The 23746-nt window shown below is 41.3% G+C and overlaps 1 long non-coding RNA gene across 1 annotated transcript; it reads left to right on the top strand.

Moving 5' to 3' along the window:
• Window positions 1-1076: 1076 nt before the first annotated feature.
• LOC144606901 (uncharacterized) lies at window positions 1077-23280 on the top strand. The gene is made up of 5 exons (XR_013548998.1): window positions 1077-1210; window positions 3703-3803; window positions 13167-13233; window positions 16185-16263; window positions 23195-23280. It is a non-coding gene; the product is annotated as an uncharacterized LOC144606901 (long non-coding RNA).
• Window positions 23281-23746: the final 466 nt, after the last annotated feature.

Consider the following 23746-nt stretch of genomic DNA (forward strand, 5'->3'; position numbering starts at 1 on the left):
ACTTGATTCTTCTGCCATCCAAATTACCAGTTCCTCTTTAGGACATGGCTGGCAGGAAACCCAAAATGTGACAGGGAGAACATGCAAACTCCACACTGTCAGCTCCCAAGGTTAGTATCAAACCCGAGGCTGAAGCTTGCAGAAGTGCTGGTTGTGGCACCCAGGTGCTGCTCAATCTTTGCCCAAAAACTCAGTGCAAACTCTGACGCTGAGGTCTAATGTAAATGACCCACAGTTTCATGGTACATAAGTGGATAAGGGCTTGGATTCCACAGCACCTTGGAAGGTGTTTCCAGTCAATTATGCATTTTCTTTGAGATGCACTTGTCCTTGTAAGACAGGATGCACATAGCAAACTCCCTAAAACAGAAATGATTGAACCAAAAAGATCAATTTCTTTGTAGTGCTGAATTGAGGCAAAAGCAATTCAACCAAGGAAGAGGGTTCTGCCAAAATAATGGCAAATGAGAAAGTTGACCGGATACTGAATGAAATAAGAAAATAACTGCAGATGCTGGTACAAATCGATTTATTCACAAAATGCTGGAGTAACTCAGCAGGTCAGGCAGCATCTCGGGAGAGAAGGAATGGATGACGTTTCGGGTCCTTCTCTCCCGAGATGCTGCCTGACCTGCTGAGTTACTCCAGCATTTTATAAACTGAATGAAATAAAATTAGATAGGTGTTAGAAAAGCTTGCAGAAGTTAAATGGGTAGTAAAAATACAATAAACTAGAAATACTCAGAAAGTCACACAATACGATGTTTCAGGTTAATGAGGAATCATCAATCGGAAACATACCAGGTTCTCTCTTTCTGCAGGTGCTGACTGCTCTGATGAGTATTTCCAATATGTTCTGTTCGTATTTAAGATTTCCAAAATATGCTATTTCTTTCTTTTTAATTAAAATAATATTGCTTTTTATGGGAGGCATCTTGGATTGTTGATAAAAATATGAATTATTAGTGAAATTGCTGCCCATTGTCTTCCAAATGTAATTTGTTACTGGGATCATCCCAGAGGAGTGGATGGTAGTAAATACAAAACTTCATTTATAATTTATTTTTCAGCAAGTTTAACATGGGCGATTTTGGAAACAATAGACCATTCACTTCAGGCAATGGAGTTGGACTAAATTCAGAGACAGCACAAGTTTGTTAAGGCTTGTAAGCAACATAGAAGAAAGAGGCAGTGATCATCTGGATACAAGGTTAGCAAGACTTAAAAATAATTGTTTTTTTGCAGGAGATATAAAGTGTTCGCCAAGGTTCAGCACCATTGTACCTGATCTCTTTCAATTGGACTGATGGGATGTTGGGTGTAATTGTGAAGCCCACAGTTGGCACAAAACATGAAACTGCAGTAAACCATGGGAAAGCTGGTAGAGGACCAAGGGAATATGGTAGACTTGCAGAAGGTGAAAGTATATTGCAGAATCCTGTGAGGCAACACATAATGGTGGGAAGTATAAGGAATATAAATAGAAGGTAAATCTGGCAAGAACAGAGCATCCTTCAGGTATTTATGCCCAAGTCAGCAAACCAATTAATAAGGCTAATGCTAACTGGATTTAGCCAGATAATTGCTCAAGTGTTTGGCCCACTTTGTAGTATTGTGGCCAGAGAAGCGTATCTTCATAGGCTTTGGCAAGGATACAAAGATAGTCACTAGAATTAATTCAGCGTTAGATATTTCAATTACATGGTTAAGCTGGAGAAAGTAAAGTTGTTGGCAAACAGTTAGAAGTATAACTATAAAAAAAATAAATGTCACTTTGTTCTCATACAAGCAAATGATACACTCGTTCTCATACTGATGTAGTACTGAGCCATAATTATAGTCCAGAAATAAGATAAAGGTTTAGTTCATATTTATAAGTGATTCAACATGTTACAGCTATTCAGTACTTGGCAGTTGTTTTCAAACCAGGGAATGATACACTGGTTCTTATGTTGATTGAGCGTTAATTATCATTCAGGATTGAGAGAAAGCTTTACTTCACCTGTGCACAGCAATTCAAAGGTTTTACCTGTGCGGTACTTGCGGCACAAATGACTCAAGATGCCTGAGAGCTATGGGTGAACCAACTTGTCTGAAGACTTGGGAACCAATGGCATACATCCAGTTATTTCAAGCATCTGTTCCTTTTCATGCTTCCCCAAGTAATGAAGTCTGTAAATGTTGACCTAGTTTTGTCCTTTATTTTCTCTTTCTGGTTTTAATCTAGACTCATAGAAACATAGAAACATAGAAAATAGGTGCAGGAGTAGGCCATTCGGCCCTTCGAGCCTGCACCACCATTCAATATGATCATGGCTGATCATCCAGCTCAGTAGCCTGTACCTGCCTTCTCTCCATACCCCCTGATCCCTTTAGCAAAAAGGGCCACATCTAACTCCCTCTTAAATATAGCCAATGAACTGGTCTCAACTACCTTCTGTGGCAGAGAATTCCACAGACTCACCACTCTCTGTGTGAAGAAATGTTTTCCCATCTCGGTCCTAAAAGACTTCCCCCTTATCCTTAAGCTGTGACCCCTGGTTCTGGACGCCCCCAACATCGGGAACAATCTTCCCGCATCTAGCCTCTCCAACCCCTTAAGAATTTTATATATTTCTATAAGATCCCCCCTCAGTCTTCTAAATTCCAGCGAGTACAAGCCCAGTCTATCCAGTCTTTCCTCATATGCAAGTCCCGCCATCCCAGGGATTAATCTGGTGAACCTTCTCTGTACTCCCTCTAAGGCAAGAACGTCTTTCCTCAGGTTAGGAGACCAAAACTGCACACAATACTCCAGGTCATATCACATGCAATGATATCAGCGGGGTTTACATATTTTAAATCACCTGATAAAAGTGTATGTTCTGACTGTCTCTCGTCATAACTCTAAACCCAAAGACGCCATCTGATATCCAGTTCTAAGTACAGTATTCATTTTTCCTGTTTTCACCCAGGAGGGAGAGCTGCCATGTTGTATTGTAATAGTCATGGGGAGTTCTTCGTTTTGAATTGCGAAGTTTACCAAGCTTAAACTATTGATAAATTAATAATGCATGCTCTTACAAAATATGGGCTCAAGCCAAGAGGTTTGTACATTTGATTGCATGAATACATAAAGGCTAGATTTAATAAGTGTTACAACACCATCTCAATTGTTGGAACTCAAATGCTGCATAAAAATATTTGCAAACTAAGTTGTGTTTCATGATTCTATATTCTATCTTTTTCTTCTGAAGGGGATTGTTGCTTTTGTGGAGAATGGAGCATTTTTGTTATCCAATGCAAAGATGAGGCAGTTCCCGATTCAATCTAGTGGACTGTGGGTGTGAATTAATACTCCAGTTATACTTCAACACTATGTTTTAATTGTAATAGAGATAAATATTGCATCAGTATGAATATTTCTATTTCCCTTGCCAGCTAACAGGTACTTAAAAAAAATTTGGAATTAAAATAATTGTAATTAGTCCTAGATTTAGCATCCAGAATTCAGGAAGGCAAGTAATTTTTTTCAGTCCTGCCACATGTGACCTCTTCTGGAGAATATTTAATGCTTTTGTAATACATTTCTTGTGTCTCGGTTTTAATGGAAAATTAATACAATTAAAATGACCATTTAATTCGTGCAGAGAGCATTTTGATATATGCAGTAAACATCTCAAAGAACTGATGACATTATTTTCCACCTTAATATTTCCATAGAGGAAAATATCAACATGCTGAAATGTGGTCATGTTATGTTGGAGTTGAAATTGACCACTTCATGCCTTTACAGATACTGTTCCCACACACAGTTCCAAACAGTGAGTATAATTGCATTTATACTCCACCTTATATCCGTTGCCTCTCTATTCATATCCTGAGCATGTAATTTGTCCAAGATTTTAGGAAGTTGAACAACAGCAAATAATATATCTAGATCCAGTTAGAAAAGTTTGTTGTTAACCTGTTTGCTCGAGGCAGTGAATCAAATCCAACTGACTAAAAAGGGGATTTTTAAAATTATTGTGCGTTGCGTTGCATTTGAAATTTTTATAACCTCTCTGTTACAATCAATGCACACCCACTCAGTGAAACAGATGTAGGCATTTGGGTTCTCTCATTAAACATATCTTTTGCCGTGTGGCTCAGTATTCTGTCGCTTAGAAACCTGCAGGTGGGATCTTGTTATCTCTATTTCAAACAATATTACCTGTGATTATACCATAAACAAAGGGCTGCAAAATCTTTCGTCTGCAGATTCCATCTCTTTGTCCAAGGGATAAAATATGCTGAGTTATCTGCAGTCGACGTGGATGTTTTATGGCAGTCTGTCTTTTTGGAAGGACTTTGTGTAATGTGGAGAAGGAGTTGCCCCTAGATTGTGTCTAACCTTTTCTCACTGAAGTGATGTACTGTAAAACTACAGAATTTCCAGTAATGTTCAAGAATGGCAAACTAAAATAGGATTGGTGGCACAGGGGCACAATGGTAGAGTTGCTGCCTTACAGTGCCAGGACCCAAGCTTGATCCTGACTCCAGGTACTTTCTGTACGGAGTCTGTACGTTCTCCCCCTGACCTGCGTGGGTTTACTCTGACAACTTCGGTTTCCTCTCTCACTCCAAAGATGTAGAGGTTTGTAGGTTAATCGGCTTGGTATAACTGTAAAAAAAATGGTCCCTAGTGTGTTTAGGTTAGCGTTAATGTCCGGGGATTGCTGGTCGGTGTGGACTTGGTGGGCTGAAGGGCCTGTTTCCACACTGTATCTCTAAACTAAACAAAACCAGTTAAACCTGTGATCTTCAGTTCACTTTGAATCAATGTTACTCTTACCTAGTTCCTACCCAGAAGGCATGTGCTCTTTTACTAATCCAGTCTGTCAAATATGTTTAAAAAAAGGAGAGGTTTACAAAAGAAACCCGACATATTTTCTGAGATGTTAAACTTACTTTTTATCTTTATTTAGTTGGTCTGGTAAGAATTAAATCTCAAGGGATTTAGCTGGAGACCTGCCTTTAGTTATGCCGTTGGCTAGCTTATCTTGGGTAATTGTGGTTAGAAGATAAATATTTGCTGTCGTTCTCTGAACTCAAAGTTGCTTTCTTAAAAGCCAGTCAAATTTCAAATGGTTTTTCTGTGTTGGCAAGTGAAGGTCAGGGTGAACTTAACATCTTTCCACATCTGACCTCAAACTGACAAACTCCTGTATAAATCAATGTAGTGAGAATCTGCATGCACAGGTTCAAACTTAAAAATAAAATGATATCCTAACGCCGTCAATCAGCATCTCCACAATAGTAAACGCCACAGGACTCAATGATGATACTTTGAGTAGAAAGAAGCAACTGCAGATGCTGGTTTACAAAAATAAAGAGACACAAAGTGCTAGAGTAACTTAGATCCCCAAGAACATAGTCTGAAGAAGGGTCCCAACCCAAAACGTCACCTAACCACGTTCTCCAGGGATAGACACAAAACATAGAAACATAGAAAAATAGGTGCAGGAGTAGGCCATTCGGCCCTTTGAGCCAGCACCGCCATTCAATATGATCATGGCTGATCATCTGAAATCAGTATCCTGTTCCTGCTTTTTCCCCATATCCCTTGATTCCTTTAGCCCTAAGAGCTAAATCTGACTCTCTCTTGAAAACATACAGTGAATTGGCCTCCACTGCCTTCTATAGCAGAGAATTCCACAGATTCACAACTCTGTGGGTAACGGTGAGACCGCAACCCGAAACGTCACCCATGCCTCTCCAGAGATGTTGCTTGTCCCGCTGAATTACTCCAGCTTTTTTTGTCTATCTTCGGTTGATACCAGCAACTGCAGTTCCTTCTTACAGAGTTATTTTCTCTGGTTGTAGTAAAATGGAATAGGGGCATGATCTGAACATTGGATCCAGACCTTTCAACACTATTGCCATGTAATCTTTACACACACAGACGGTGTTGAAATTTGGAACTCTTTTCTGCAAATGGGATATGAGATTAGGTTAACGATTAATTTTAAATTTGAGATTGATTGAAATTTGTTAAGAAAAAGAAATGGGAGGGGTTGAAGTGGATTTTGTTCAGTTTATGACCTAATGGACTGGTAGAACTGGTTTGCAGAGCTATATAACCTGTTGTTGCTTTTATGTGTTTAGTTTAGTTTAGTTTAGAGATACAGCGCGGAAGCAGGCCCTTCGGCCCACAAACTAACATTATGCCACACACAATAGGGCCAATTTACATTTTATAGCAAGCCGATTAACCTACAAATCTGTAGGGTTTTTGGAGTGTAGTCTTTGGAGTGTGGGAGGAAACCGAAGATCTCAGAGAAAACCGACACGGTCACGGGGAGAATGTACAAACTCTGTGCAGACAGCACCCGTAGTCGTGATCGAACCCGGTTGTCGGGCGCTGCAAGCGCTGTAAGGCAGCAACTCTACCGCTGTGCCACCGTGCCACCCTCACTACGTTCTATAACATTTACCAAATGTATATTAATTGACATATTGATTGCTTTAATTTCCAAAATACATTCTTTGTTTTTATATTCCTAAAATATTGCTTGCTTCTGAAGCAGTTATAGTGGGATTGGGGATGGTGCATCCCATGCCAACTTTCAACAGTCCGTCTGTTTGCATTGATTAATATTTTGAGATGGTGCTGGAGAGTGGCGACATGTTACATGTAGTCAACAGAGAAGGAATCTCCCTGTTCACCCAAGGTTTCGAGTTAGGAAAGACCCTAATTATCTTTTCGGAATGCAACCATCAAGGCGTTTCTTGATGAAACCAGTGACAATTGAGGTACACTCATTCAGGCCAGATGAAGTAGTCTTGAATATGTTCCAGACCTTTGACTCAAGGCAGTCATAAAGTAGAACTTTCAGCCTCCAGCCTCTTGTCTATCACTCTTTTAGTTGGTGCCTGCCACTAACAGTCAACTCCCACCTCCATCTTGGAGTACAGGAGTAGAGGAGCTTGAGAGCCCAGACATTGAGAATTAAGTTTCTTCCGTAATACTATCACACTTCTGAGGCAATCACTTCTTTCACATTCCTTTCCTGGGGGTGCTGCCACATACTCTTACTTTGAAAACTGTCTCATTTGGTTATTCTTATATTGTATTTTAATATTCTTTTGCACTACTCTGAATTGCACTACAATCTTGCACCATTTTGCTGCTTTGCATTCAATATTGCATTTGTTGCTGTGTTTATCATTACTGTTTGCATACAGTTTACTCCATGTGTACAAGGAATTTCATTGCATCCTGGTGTATATAGCAATAAATTAATCTGAATCTGAGTTAATCTGATTCTGAATTAATCAAGTTCTTTGCGAGAATATCGGTTTACTGGTGTATTTTTTATTACACAGCAGACGAAAAGACTTAAACTGCCTTTCATTAGATTCCTCTATTCATTCGGTACCTTGATAAAAGATTTAGACTACCTGAGCATTGAAACCTTTAATTCTTGTATGCCAATCTCAAATTTAAATCCACATATTTTGTTCACAACTCCTTATTTGGATCAGATGCTTGACATAGTGTTTTTTATTTCAAGACTGAACGATTTCTAAGAAGGGCTACAGTTTAACATAGAAACATAGAAACATAGAAAATAGGTGCAGGAGTAGGCCATTCGGCCCTTCGAGCCTGCACCGCCATTCAATATGATCATGGCTGATCATTCAGCTCAGTAGCCTGTACCTGCCTTCTCTCCATACCCCCTGATCCCTTTAGCAAAAAGGGCCACATCTAACTCCCTCTTAAATATAGCCAATGAACTGGCCTCAACTACCTTCTGTGGCAGAGAATTCCACAGACTCACCACTCTCTGTGTGAAGAAATGTTTTCTCATCTCGGTCCTAAAAGACTTCCCCCTTATCCTTAAGCTGTGACCCCTGGTTCTGGACTCCCCCAACATCGGGAACAATCTTCCCGCATCTAGCCTCTCCAACCCCTTAAGAATTTTATATGTTTCTATAAGATCCCCCCTCAGTCTTCTAAATTCCAGCGAGTACAAGTCCAGTCTATCCAGTCTTTCCTCATATGTAAGTCCCGCCATCCCAGGGATTAATCTGGTGAACCTTCTCTGTACTCCCTCTAAGGCAAGAACGTCTTTCCTCAGGTTAGGAGACCAAAACTGCACACAATACTCCAGGTGCAGTCTCACCAAGGCCCTGTACAACTGCAGCAGAACCTCCCTGCTCCTAAACTCAAATCCTCTTGCTATGAATGCCAACATACCATTCACTTTCTTCACTGCCTCCTGCACCTGCATGCTTGCTTTCAATGACTGGTGCACCATGACACCCAGGTCACGATGCATCTCCCCTTCTCCCAATCGGTCACCATTCAGGTAATACTCTGCTTTCCTGTTCTTGCCGCCAAAGTGGATAACCTCACATTTATCCACATTATATTGCATCTGCCATGCATTTGCCCACTCGCCTAATCTATCCAAGTCACTCTGCAGCCTCCTAGCATCCTCCTCGCAGCTAACACTGCCACCCAGCTTCGTGTCATCCGCAAACTTAGAGATGTTGCATTCAATTCCCTCGTCCAAATCATTAATATACACTGTAAATAACTGGGGTCCCAGCACTGAGCCTTGCGGTACCCCACTAGTCACTGCCTGCCATTCCGAAAAGGACCCGTTTATTCCTACTCTTTGCTTCCTGTCCGCCAACCAATTTTCTATCCACCTCAACACTGAACCCTCAATACCGTGTGCTTTAAGTTTGTACACCAATCTCCTTATCCACTCTACTAGTTACATCCTCGAAAAATTCTATAAGATTCGTCAGACATGATTTGCCTTTGGTAAATCCATGCTGACTTTGTCCGATGATTTCACCACTTTCCAAATGTAATGCTATCACATCTTTAATAACTGACTCTAGCATTTTCCCCACTACCGATGTTAGGCTAACTGGTCTATAATTCCCCGTTTTCTCTCTCCCTCCCTTTTTAAAAAGTGGGGTTACATTAGCTACCCTCCAGTCCTCAGGAACTACTCCAGAATCTAAAGAGTTTTGAAAAATTATCACTAATGCATCCACTATTTCTGAGGCTACTTCCTTAAGCACTCTGGGATGCAGCCTATCTGGCCCTGGGGATTTATCTGCCTTTAATCCATTTAATTTACCTAACACCACTTCCCGACTAACCTGGATTTCCCTCAGTTCCTCCATCTCATTAGACCCCCGGTCCCCCGCTATTTCCGGCAGAAAGTTTATGTCTTCCTTAGTGAAGGCAGAACCAAAGTATTTGTTCAATTGGTCTGCCATCTCCTTGTTCCCTATGATCAATTCACCTGTTTCCGACTGCAAGGGACCTACATTTGCCTTAATTAATCTTTTTCTCTTGACATATCTATAAAAGCTTTTGCAGTCTGTTTTTATGTTCCTTGCCAGTTTTCCCCTCATAATCTATTTTCCCTTTCCTAATTAAGCCATTTGTCCTCCTCTGCTGGACTCTGAATTTCTCCCAGTCCTCTGGTATGCTACTTTTTCTGGCTAATCTGTATGCTTCATCTTTTGTTTTAATACTATCCTTGATTTCCCTTGTTAGCCACGGATGCACTACCTTTCCTGGTTTGTTCTTTTGCCAAACTGGGATGAACACTTGTTGTAGTTCATCCATGCGACCTTTAAATGCCTTCCATTGCATGTCCACCGTCAACCCTTTCAGCATCAATCGCCAGTCTATCTTGGACAATTCACGCCTCATACCCTCAAAGTTACCTTTCTTTAAGTTCAGAACACTTGTTTCTGTATCGACTTTGTCACTCTCCATCCTAATGAAGAACTCTATCATATTATGATCACTCTTGCCCAAGGGGCCTCGCACAACAAGACTGCTAACTGCTAACTAACCCTTCCTCATTACTCAATACCCAATCTAGAATGGCCTGTCTTAACGTCTTCATAGAATCTGAACTGGACAGAATTCAAAACTTAGAAAACGCCTCAGACCCATTTTAGCTACTACTGGGATTAGTGTGTCTTTTCCCTAAAACCTAAACTGATGCAAATATTTGGTTTAGTGTGTGTGAGCTTGTATATTGTTTTACCATTGAATACCTGACCTTCTCTAGGATTATTTTTGACTTAGGCATTGTGTTCTCACACGTCTTTAAAGTACTCCTTAAAACCTAACCATTCAACCAAATCTTTTGATCATCCACCTTAATATCGCTTCATCTGGGATAGCAATGTTTGTTTGTCAATGCTCCTTTTTAAGTATCTTGGAATGTTTTGCTATGCGGAAGGCACTATATAAATAGAAGTTGTTGATGTTGTGGAAGTCAAGGTTTTTTTCTGCAGGAAAGAAAGTAAATCCCTAGAGATTATCAATACACTTTAGTGCTGGGTCTTGTCTGACTGTTCAGAAGGGCGTTAACAATCTGATTGGGCAATTCAAAGAATTTTGTCAAATATTCCCACTGTTCTGGACAAAAGAATTGAACTGAAACTACTATCTATCTAAGGCCCCCCTTGGTCATGGCTGACCATGGGTGATGCATCCTGGTTGTTGGCTGCTTGCTCCAAACCTCGGCTAGAGCAGCGAGGATGTGTGGTCGGATGCAAGCCTGGGCGATGTCATATGAAGGACAGGCTGTTGCCCATGCAGCACGTCCCCCCTCTCCACATCGCTGATCGATCCAAAGGAACAGCAGAGCCGTTACAGTTTGGCACCAGCGCCATCGCAGGAGCTGCCAGAACCAGGTTGTAGACAACGACGAACTGCCTTAGGGACTCCGACTCCGGATTTTTCTTGAGGTTTACTCCTGGAGCCTTTTCCATGACTGGATATGGCCACAAGGTAGTGGAGGTTTTAGATCAGAGTTTTCCCTCTCCTAGATGGACTGCCTTCCGAGGCTGACGAGCCTCATCTGCCCAAGACTCATGGGGGTGGGAGCGTCTACCTTCCCGTCTATAGCACGTGCCCACTGCAACCTTCATCCATCTGCCTTCCCAGCCGTTGTGACGCTCCACTAAAGTCAGCCATCATCCTCCGCCTGTTTCACCGTTGAGGTCTTGGTTGGATTGCTCTTTGTCTGGGACCTCCCCCTTGACCTTACCACCATGGGTGACCCTACCAGGAGTATAGCTCCAGATGGCAAACAACTACACAAAAGATTAAAACACAAAGTGCTGGAGTAATTCAGTGGGTCAAGCAATATTTGTGGAGGGAATAGTCAGGCAACATAAGGTCGGGACCCTTCTTCAGATCCTTCTTCAGACAAAAAAGATTAACCGGCCGCTCCTTTCCCTGCTGTTTATGGGATGATTTCAGACAGATTAGTCGCTGGATTACCCAGAGGTTGTTAGTTACTACACTTTTAATGTTTTCCATTCTGTGAAATACAGCAGCGTTTTTCTAGTGTGATAATGCACCATATAATTGCTGGTTTTGGTTAAATCAGGGAGAGAGTAACCCCAAACTGCTATTTGTTGCTGCTGCGGAGAATGGGGAATAGATGGTTCTGAATGATGCTTATCATTGGGGAATAATATTTTCTCACGAGTAAGATTTATGCTAAAACAGCTGCATCAGTCCAATGGAAATTATTTTGTAAAGGCCCCAATTGTTGCACAACTAAACCATATATCGGTGCTTTCAAAGATACCTTACCTCTGGGCAGGAAAGATATCAGAAAGAACAGTGCTTTGAAATTCTCCAGGTACTCTTGTGCGTGAATCACAATAGGTTAGCAGAATGGTGGAGCAAGAAGAAAATGGCATATTGACCTATTTTGCAAATTTAGGAAGAATTGTCACAGTTTTGTAGGATGCTGGTGAGGCCACACCTGGAATACCGTGCACTGTTTTGGCTATCGTACTGGAAAAAAGGTTAAAGTAGCATTAGAGGCAGTCAAAAGGAGATTCACCAGGTTTATATTTAGGAAGAGGGGATTGTCCCATCAAGAGAGGCCAAACTTTTGTCTCTCTTCTCTGGAGTTTAGAAGAATGAGGGGTGATCACATTGAAACATATAAGATCCAAAGAGGGGGCATGAGAGGGTAGATGTCAATACATTTTCACTAATGGGAGATTCTCAAATGAAGCCTATTTCTGTGCTGTATCTCTAAACTAAACTAAACTAAACTAAACTCTTGGCAGTACAGATCAAAGTTCAGCGCAAGATCCAAGTTGCCCCATAAGGACTCCAAAAGGAGCGCCCATGGGGAAGGATATTATCCTTCAATGCCCCCCCAATTAAAAATCACAGCAGGATTTAATGGGGGATAAACCCACTGAAGTGCACGTCGTATTGATGAGAAATTAACCAGATGTGTTTTGCAATGAGAAAATAAATCTGTCTTCAATTGTAAAACACTGGATTAAAAAAAAACTGTGTTATGTAATCGAATTTCTAAGGACAGATTCTCAGAGAAATGCCAAGTTCTTTGTAACTCCATCAGCGTTTGGCCTTGAAAAATAATGAAAAGATTAATTAAAACCCTTCGGAATGGATGCTGTAAGCAACTACAGAAAAACACCCAGCAAACGAACAATGAAGCGAATTGTCAGCTGATGGAAGTAGAATACTAAGTTAAATGGAGATAGTTTCACGACCAGATGTGTCTCAAGTGCTGTGCCCAGGCACTGGAATTAATCCAGAGCTCTTGTCTGCTGAGCTATCTCAGTCACGTGCAAAGAAAATATCAAAATTAAACAACATTATGCCATCAGTATACACCCCACTTGACACAGATTCTCCCCAACTAATCCTCTGGAAATGGAAGAAACATATTTGGACCCAAACCTACAATCAGACTCACTACCTGTTGAAAGCTCATGTGTTCTCAGCTGCTGAAAGGCAACTTTTATATTTGACCATCCCTTTTCCTTCATTAACACATGCCCCTCCTCTCCTAGAGGCATAAAGTCAGTCCGCTCAAAACAGGCCCTTCAGCACAACTTGCCCAAGCCGACCAAGGTGCCGTTTACACTTGGCCCACCTGCCTGCATTTGGCCCACATCCCTCTAAACCTTTCCTATCCATGTACCTGTCAAAACAACTTTTAAATGTTGGTACAGTATATGTACACACACTGTGAGAGTAAGTGAACCTTGTACCCACCAAGGGAAGGAATAGTCGAGAAGCCATGTTGCAGCTTTGGAGGACTTTGGTTAGGCCATATTTGGGAGTACTATGTTCAGTTTTGTTTGTCCTGTTATAGGAAGGATGTGGAGAGTTTGGAGAGGGGGCCGAGGATGTTGCCCGGATTGGGTGTACAGATGTTTGAGGTAAGGAAATTCACCCTTACAGAATTTACAAATCACTACCCAAAATTTTGAGGTATGGAATAATTTTTTTTCCCAGGGAATTTGTGTAATAAAAAAATTAATTAATGAACACAAAATGTTTTTTTCAGCTCATGTTTCTTTACACATGCAGAGGTGACGTGGCCTTGAGTTATGGAAAATTGTGATATGGACTATTTTCTAGGAATGCAACCTTGCTTATAACATAGAGGCTGCCGATATTAGCTGTAAGGAGAGGCTGGATAAATGGGATCATGTTCTCAACTTCCGTCATGGTCTCAACTTCCACTGCTTCGCCGATGATATCCAGCTCCTCATCTCCACCAAGTCAATCTCCACCACCACACACTCTACACTGACAAACTGCATCACTGAAATAAAATCTTGGCTTCAATCAAATTTCCTCAAACTCAATTGCAACAAATCTGAAATCATCATCATTGGTCCAAAAACGCTCACCAAATCCACCCAAAACTTCATCCTCAACATTGATGGTCTCCCAGTATCCACCTCCCCTCACATCCGGAATCTTGGAATCATCTTTGATCAAACCCTCTCCTTCGACAAACACATCAAACACATCACAAAGACAGCCTTCTTCCACCTCAAAAACATTGTCCGTCTCCGTCCATCCCTCTCCTCCACAGCTGCAGAAACCCTCATCCACGCCTTCATCACCTCCCGTCTGGACTACTGCAACAGCCTCCTCTATGGCGCACCCTCAAAAATCATCAGTAAACTTCAATACATTCAAAACTCCGCTGCCCGTCTACTCACCTACACACCGATCCGTGACCATATCACCCCCGTCCTTTACAAACTCCACTGGCTCCCCATCTCCCAGAGAATCCAGTACAAAATCCTCCTCATAACCTACAAAGCCCTCCATAACCTGGCCCCATCCTACCTGACCGACCTCCTCCACAGGCACACTCCCACCTGCACCCTCCGCTCTGCTGCTGCCAATCTCCTATCCCCCCACATCCGGACTAAACTCAGATCCTGTGGGGACACGGCTTTCTCCATCGCTGCTCCCACCCTATGGAACTCACTACCCCAAACCGTTAGAGACTCCTCCACACTCACCACATTCAAAACATCGCTGAAGTCTCACCTGTTCAGTACTGCCTTCAACCACTGAAGGTCACCTCACCTTCTGTCTCCTTTCTCTGTTCGTTTACTTATTTACTTATTTATCTATTTATTCATTTCCCTATGTTCTCTAAATCTCTGTAAAGCGTCTTTGAGTATATGAAAAGCGCTATATAAATAAAATGCATTATTATTATTATTATTATGTTCCCTGGAGCATCGTAGGCTGTGTGGTGTTTTGGGATGTATATATAAAACTGAGACCCTGCACAGAGAGGATGTGTCTTTTTCCTTGTGTTAAAATATCAAATACCAGAGGGTACAGGTTTAATGTGAGAGTGAGTCAGGTTTAAAGGAGATTTGCAAGGAAACTTCTGTACACTGAACGTGGCAGTGCCTGGTAGATGTGCTCCTATGAGAAATGGTAGAAGCAGATACAATATAAATATTTAAGCAAGATTTAAGATATATTTAAACAGACACATGAACAGCAGCGAGATACAGACCATGTGATGGCAGATGGGATAAATTGGATTGGCATTATAGTTCACATTGACATGGTGGGCCGAAGGGTTTGTTCCTGTGCTATACTATTCTATATTTGGTGTAATAGGAAGTTCTCTATTTTGTGAGGAATTTGTCCAAAGTTAGTAAGCAATATTGAATTTTTAGTTTAGTTTTAAGTTTAGAGATACAGCACGCAAACAGGCCCTTCGGCCCACCGGTGCCGAGCCGAGCAGCGATTCCTGCACATTAGTACTGCCCGACATACACTCGGGACAATTTAACATGAACACTAAGCCAATTTACCTACAAACCTGCAGGGTCTTTGGAACGTGGGAGGAAACCGAAACTATCAGAGAAAACCCACACAGGTCATGGGGTGAACGTACAGAGGAAGCACCTGTAGTCAGGATCGAACCTGGGTCTCTGGCGCTGTAAGGCTCTACTGCTGCGTCACCCATTTTGTTTGTTTCTTCATTCCTTCCGGCAGAATTATTTCCCCGGTTTTCAATGTTCTGCTGCCAGGATTAGGTAGCTGGGGTTGGTTATGCACATGCTTATTGATTCAAGCTTTAATAGAAACAAATGCCAATAAAAAGGGCTGTTTAAAGTTCATTTGTGGCTCTGGTTAATGCTTCATTCTTATAACCCATCTGTTAACTTTTGGAGTTTACAAATGCTGATCAAGATGAGCTGAATTCCAGGAGGACCACTGCAGATTAAACGTGAATGGTTGCTCTGAGCTACAGAGTTCATCATTTGTAGTGTATTGTGAATGAAGTCTTTTTGTTCAAAGTTTTTACGTCTCCAGTTTTATTTTGTAAAATCTGGCATCGTTTAAAAATATAAGTGTACAGGAAAAAAATTGAAACAGTCTGTTTAAATTTCTATTAATTTACCATTTTGGATTCATCGATTTATGACAATTTTTGCCATTCATTCATTCATTCATTTATTTTCTTGTGGACGCAGAGTACATTTGGATAGATTGCCTTTAAAGATGGCCTTTTAACATTTTTCGGTGCTCCAATTCTACTTGTTTTTTCTCTCTTTCCTATTTTGCTATTTCATCTTTAACTCTGCTTTGTTTTACTCCTGGCTAGGAAGCAATTTCGCAATAAAATGCATTAATTTTAAAGCTGTCTCAAATCAAATAATTACAGATAAAAGGAGTGTGACTGAGTCATACATTTTTAGGGCCCCTTAGGATTTTCTGCTGAACGATGGCAATATTCCAATAGTTCAGACATATCCAGCCCACAATAAACAATGATGGAAAGTGTAAATGAGTCTGCCTCCCAGTCTGATGAAACCTCACGTATTTACTTTGTTCACAGATTGCTCAATTTGATCTTGGACTAGAACTCGTTGTAGCGTAAGACCAAAGTCAATAAAGAGCTGAATTCCATGGGCAAAGTGAGTATGACTATTTTTGACAGTGTGGCACCAAGGAGCCCTGGCAGCATTGAAATCAATGGGAATCGTGGTGGAAAAGCTCCTCAGATAATCAAGCAGTTTTATTTTGCCTTAAATATACCAAGACTTGGACACTCGTCACATGATAAGTGGCAAACAGCATTTCTGCCATACAGATTAAAAGACATAACCAATTTCAACAAGAAAGAGTCTAATCACCAATCCTAAACAATCACACCTTTTACCAAAGGACAAAGGCAGCAGGTGTATGGGGGCACTATCTGGACATTCTCTCCAGGCTGAACTGATATCTGGATTTCAAGAGCCCAGAATGTTTATTGTCAAATACACCAGGAATGGAACAATGTAATTCTTACTTGTTGCAGCTTTACAGGTACAACAATGCAACAGCACAACAAATAAACACACACTAAACAATAATAGTGTACACTATCAGTTATACAAGATAACAAGACCAAAATGGTGCAGGCTGAATTATGTAGTGCAATATGCAACCTATAAAAAGTTCACAGTCGTTTGTCATTGAGGTAGGATTGTGGTCAGGGTTGTGCAGGGTGGCTCAAGAGCCTGATAGTTGATGGGAAGATGTTGATCTTCAACCTGGATCAGTCTGAAGAAGGGTCTCGACCCGAAACGTCACGCATTCCTTCTCTCCTGAGATGCTGCGTGACCTGCTGAGTTACTCCAGCATTTTGTGAATAAATACCTTTGATTTGTACCAGCATCTGCAGTTATTTTCTTTCAACCTGGTGTTAATGGTTCTCAGGCTCCTGTACCTTCTTCCTGATGGTAGCAGTAAGATAAGAGCGTGGCCAGGGTGATGTGGGTCTTTGACGATATTAGCCACCTTCGTGAGGCAGCGCTTCCTGTAAATCCCTTTGATAGTGGGGAGGTCAGCACCTGTGATGAGGCAGGAAAAGTCCACCATTTTCTGCAGCCTCCTTTGTTATTGGGTGTTTAAGTTACCGGATCAGTGCATGATGCATCCAATCTGTATGCACTCTACATACACCTGACGAAGTTCGGTAGAGTATTTGGTAACATACTTAGAACTATAATTGCAATTATATGACTGTTGCTGGGTTTCAATCATGAAATTTTCTTTTTAACACAAATCCTGAGATTGCTTGAACTATAATCAAGGTTATTATAGACAAACAATAAATGCTGGACATGCCAATAAGAGCCAATCTCATAAATGAATGAAAATACACATCAGGATGTCAGACAGCGAACAGACAATAAGTCCTTTGGCCAGATGTAGGATTGCGAGAATGTCTCTGTTGTTAAGGCACTGCTCATTAAATGGATATGTGTTGAGTCTGTGGATTTAATATTCTGTCTTGTTTTTATTTAGCTAAGATATGCAGTTTATCCTCACTCTTCCACATTACAAAGGCACACCTGTAGACCTAGTCTAAGATATCCTTTAGAAGTTAAGTGCGCAACAGCCACAATAATAATCGTTAATTTTGTCTTCATTAGTGGGTAACTATTTACAGGACCAATTTTGACAGTGAGTAATTTAATATTAAAGGAGAGCTCTCTGTCTATGTGGCATATTTGTCGAGGGATGGCTGCTTATTAAATTTGCCCACACAGGGATAACATTGGGTTTTACTCACCTGGAAAACCACCCATGGATTCTAATTTATTATGGAAACATCAGCTGCCTTCATACCCTTGAGCTTTTCCCTTTTTAGAAAGCTGTTTCGCTTTGTTTTACTGAAGGTGCAAGCCTGTGCAGATAAGCGCACCACCCAAATTGAAGTGTGCTGCAGAACCTGGGAGGTAGAAATGTAAAGCCATATGGTGTGAGGCTTGGGTGGTACGGTGGCACAGTGGTAGAGTTGCTGCCTTACAGCGCCAGAGACCAGGGTTCGATCCTGACCACGGCTGCTGTCTATACCGAGTTTGTAGTTTCTCCCTTTGCCTGTGTGGGTTTCCCCCGGGTGCTTCAGTTTTCTCCCACACTCCAAGGACGTGCAGGTTTGTAGGTTAATTGGCTTTGGTAAAATTGTAAATTGGCCCTAATGTGTAGGATAGTGCTATTGTATGGGGATCGTGCACTCGGTGGGCCGTATGGCCTGTTTCCACGCTGCTTCTCTAAACGAAACGAAACTAAGCTCCATGATAAGCACCAGATGTTACATTTTACATGTAGCCTACAATCTAAATATATCACCTGACATGAGATCATTGGATAGCTTACAAACAAAAAGGAAGAGCCTCCAATTGGCACATTCAGGACATGCAACTGGTCATCACATTCTCTAGGCGTATCTCTGATGATGGACTGGGTTACAGAGGAATATGTACATGTAATAAATTATGGTGAGAGCAAAAGAGGCTGCTTTCCATTCTCATGCAGTGTCAAAGCGTTGCCACTCATGAGATACTGGAACTGTCAAAGTCTGAGAAGTGAATTCAATTAGTTAACAGTTGTGACATCTGAAAAGTTGACAGGAGTCAGAAGCATATATATACTTTAAAATTATTACTTACTTGAATGCTGGATAAACTAAAGGGAAAATCCAGAAATGTACGGAATTGGGGCTTTAGAAGCTTTGTATGTTGTATCAAATGAGAAGACGAGCTTCACTAGAATGGGAGGTAGACACAAAATGCTGGAGTAACTCAGCGGGACAGGCAGAATCTCTGAATGGGTGATGTTTCGGGTCGAGACCCTTCTTTAGACTGATGTCAGGGGAGTGGGCGGGCCTAAAATTGTTGCGCTATCGTGTACCGTTTTGGCTGTAGTTCAGGAACAAACGAGAGTTTTAGTATATGGATAGATAAGCAAAGTACAAAAGAAGCTGGGGTAGCGTTAATATTAAGGAATGAGCTTGGTATAAATGTAAAATATAAAGGGCAGCACGGTGGCGCAGTGTTAGAGTTGTTCCTTACAGCGCCGAAGACCTGGGTTCAATCATAAACTACGGGTGCTGTCTGTACAGGGTGTGTATGTTCTCCCCATGACCGCATAGGTTTCCTACACAGGTAAGGGTAGGTAACTATTTACCTCTTTCTGACTTCTCCTGAACCAGAGTCTCAAATAAAAAGGGGGACTCTATCCTTGTTAAACCTTTTTAACCTCCCGTTGGAGGTGAAACGTCACCTCTCCAGGGATGCTGCCTGTCCCGCTGAGTTACTCCAGCTTTTTGTGTCTACCTCCAGAGATGCTGCTGAATTACTCCAGCACTTTGTGCTAAATAATAATATTGGCAATTCATTATCCTGGAAAATGGTGGAAACCTACGAAGTCTGGAGGAAGAGAGTGATTTACTTGCCCATGTTTAAAGTCACGAAAGACCAGCACATGGGGGCAAAAGACATTTGAATGTTTCTAAAATTAAATTGCTGATATTTTGTTCGGCAAGTACATTAAGTGATATGGACCCAAGGCAGGTAAATATTGGTGACACTCAGAGTAACTAAGAACTAATTGAATGAGAGACACTGCGACCTACTGTATACCTGTTACAATGTAGTGCTTGTGAATCGGGCAAGTTCATTTTGTGTTTGGTGTCAACTGTGTCCTTCTCCAACATCAGAAATTTGAATCTTTTATGTTGCCGTTACCTGGTGTGAAATCAAAGGGTAAGTTGCACCACTACCTAACAGCAACAGTGGGTCCACTAATTTAAAAACTGAATGTCAAAATCTGAGATCTATGGAATAATTGAAAAACAAGAAATGGAGGAAGACTAATTAAGACAGACAATGAAGAAAAATAGAAAAAGATAAGATAGCACTGTGAATAGGGCCTTTGTTGAGAGGCAAGAGTTGGACAAGCAGAACCAAACAAACGTAGCAATTTCTCAATATTGGATGCAGCTGTAAAGATAGGTTAGGAGTTGCTACATTGTATTTACTGGAAATTATTTTACAGGGAAAATATATACTTTAGTTGTAGACCTTGGGAGAAGATAAGCAAAGTAAATGGCAAACATTCAGGCTGATCCATTTGTTTCATCCAAATGTTTCAGAGGTAATCTCTGGCAGTGATTCCACATTTCTGTTCACACATTCTGTCCCTGAATATAATTATATTTACAGTTGACTTAGTTCACACTATATATTCTCCTGAAAAATTGCGCTTCTAGATTACGATCCTTTGCTAAGAGAGCAAAATAAAGTGCAACATTGATAGCAGTGTTTTATGCTTGAATTAATTTGTTGTATATTCTACATAACATTACAATGGTATCACCATTTCAATGCATATTTTAAAGAACAAGTATATCTATTGTATCAATTTTTTGAGCGTTTTAAATTGCCAAAACGTTTCCAAATTCCACGAACGGTGGAGTTTATCCGTATCTGAACTGCAACACGATTCGATGTCATCTGCTTGCACCTGTAGGAAGAGCCTTCCTCTCTTGAATGTTATTAGATAATTCATTTTCTTCCAGGAGATAGACACAAAAAGATGGAGTAACTCAGCGGGCCAGGCAGCATCTCTGGAGAGAAGGAATGGGTGCCGTTCGGGTCGAGACCCTTTTTCAGGCATGGCTGAGGAGACATGGCTGAACTTGGGTAAATTGATTCTGGTGCCATGCGACTATTTTCAGGAACTGAAAATGTCACCCTAGATTCACAAGGTGTTGTTAAGATGGTGAGTGCTGACATTGCTGTCTCCACAAATGCCACTTAAATCTGAGGAAGGGTCTCGACCCGAAACGTCACCCATTCCTTCTCTGCCGAGATGCTGCCTGACCCGCTGAGTTACTCCAGCTTTTTGTGTCTACCTTCGATTTAAACCAGCATCTGCAGTTTTCTTTCCTACACATAAAGTAGAACATCAAATAGTTTAGTTTAGTTTATTGTCATGTGTACCGAAGTACAGTGAAAAGCTTTTGTTGTGTGCTAACCAGTCAGCGGAAAGACAATACATGATTATATGTGTAATTATATTACAGCTGATTTAGATCACAATATATTCTCCAAAAAAATTGTCATAATTTGGCCATATACAATAAATACAATTATACAATTCAGAGGTACACCACTCTCCTGTGTACAAACTATAGGCCAAACACACACTGTATATTACAATCGTATCGCACTAGATAGCTGACTTGTCTGTTAGCATTTTCTTCAGAATATAAGAGTAAAGTCCTTGTGTGGGTAAATGACATTACATGATTGGGGGTTGCTGATTTTGAAGCGCTCAGAACAACCTGGTCGACGTTTCAGGTCGATCAAATCCCGAACAAACAGACTTAAGAACAGTTTTTACCCCAGGGCCATACGAGAACTGAACACTACCTTTGCACTAGGCAACACCGTTAAAAAATCTTGTACTTAATATAATTGTATTTAATTATATTTATGTATTTATTTGTTTTTGCATTTATTGCATATATGTTTGTACGCACCGTCAGGATTGGCTATTTTTTAATTTCGTTGTACTCGTTGCAATGACAATAAATGAATATTATTATTATTATTATTATTATGAATATTATTATTATTAATTACATTTAACATGGCCCAGCAGAATTTTGTGCTTTTGTCTGACCCAGAATTTGTTACACTGAGGAAATTGATACTGAACAACAGTGCACTGAGATGATAATAGGTCCTTCTCAGGTCGGTAGGCTATGACTGGGAGTGGAGGTGAGTGTGGGAATAGGGGTTGGGGGATAACCACAGGGATAGGTGTTCAGTCCCCACAATTCCCAATCCAAAGTGATAATTTGGGTGAGGGAGGCCAAAAGTAATAATTCAAAGTTTGGCGCAGCGGTAGAGTTGCTGCCTTACAGCGAATGCAGCGGCAGAGACTCAGGTTCGATCCTGACTACGGGCGCCGTCTGTATGGAGTTTGTACGTTCTCCCCGTGACCTGCGTGGGTTTTCTCCGAGATCTTCGGTTTCCTCCCACACTCCAAAGACGTGCAGTTTGTAGGTTAATTGGCTGGGCAAATGTAAAAATTGTCCCTAGTGGGTGTAGTATAGTGTTAATGTGCGGGGATCACTGGGCGGCGTGGACCTGGTGGGCCGAAGGGCCTGTTTCTGCACTGTATCTCTAAATCTAAATCTAAAAATCTAAAATGTGGAAATGCGAGTAGTGATGAAGGTGCTTTAGTTTAAAGTTTTAAAGATACAGCATGGAAATAGGCCCTTGGGGTTAGAGCAAGTCAGAGTCCACACCGACTTACTCATTCACACTAGCTCTGTGTTATCTCACTTTATCATGCATCCCCATGCACACTGAGGACAATTTACAGAGGCCAATTAACCTCCAAACCCACACGTCTTTGGGATGTGGGAGGAAGCCGGAGTATCCCGAGGAAACCCACGTGACCACAGGGAGAACGTGCAAACTCCACACAGACAGCACCTGGGCTCAGGATTGAACCGGGGTCTCTGGCGTTGTGAGGCAGCAGTTCTACCAGCTGAGCCACTGTACCACCCAAAGAGGGTGGTGCAAGGAGGGTTCAGGGAGATATGGACAGGCTTAATGACTGAGCAACTCTGTGTCACATAGAGAACACTGCGAGAAAGATGTAAGGTCTACGCTGGACTACGCTGGAGCAGACCGAAAGATCAGCACTCCCTGAAAGATAACACAACGGGTCAGACAGCATCTCTTGGGTCTCGACCCGAAAAGTCACCTATTCCTTTTCTCCAGAGATGCTGTCTGACCCACCGAGTTACTCTAGCCTTTTGTGTCTATCTCCGGTTTAAAACAGCATGTGCAGTTCCTTCCTCCCATCTTGAAAGATAACAATCAGGTGCAGCTGGATATGAAGAAGGTAAAAGATATCTTGAATTTTAATGCAGGAGGATTTGAGTACAAGAGTGGAGCTTTCTCATTACAATTATATGGAGCTTCAGTGAGTACATTTGGAGTCAATATGAACAATTTTGGTCTTAATTAAAAAAAGGATCAACTTGTTTTACAGAGAGTACATCATCAATTGTGGATGTCCATTCTTTGGAGTTTGGAAGAAAGTGAGATGACCTAATTGAAATGTTCAAAATTCTTAGAGGGTTCGACAGAAAGGATATTTCCCTTGGCTAAGCGGTGTGGAACTGGTGGCCAAATTTCAAAATAGCAGGTAGGTCATTCGGACTGAGATGTTGAGAGATTTCCTCACTTTGAGATTATAGAATCTGTGGTCTGTAATGCCTCAATGACTAATAGGAAGTGGTATGAACTTGTGTACAATTGCAGCATGCTAGATATATTTAAAAACATAAAGGCAGATTGTTACCTGAATGGTGTCAGATTAGGAAAAGGGGAGATGCAACGAGACCTGGGTGTGCTTGTAAATCAGCCACTGAAAGTAAGCATGCAGGTACAGCAGGCAGTGAAGAAAGCTAATGGCTTATTGGCCTTCATTGCAAGAGGATTTGAGTTTAGAAGCAAGGAGGTCCTACTGCAGTTGTACAGGCCCTGGTGAGACCGCCCATGGAATATCGTGTGTAATTTTGGTCTCCTAATTTGAGGAAGG

This window comes from Rhinoraja longicauda, chromosome 27, assembly GCF_053455715.1.
Source record: "Rhinoraja longicauda isolate Sanriku21f chromosome 27, sRhiLon1.1, whole genome shotgun sequence".
Classification (NCBI taxonomy): Eukaryota; Metazoa; Chordata; class Chondrichthyes; order Rajiformes; family Arhynchobatidae; genus Rhinoraja; species Rhinoraja longicauda.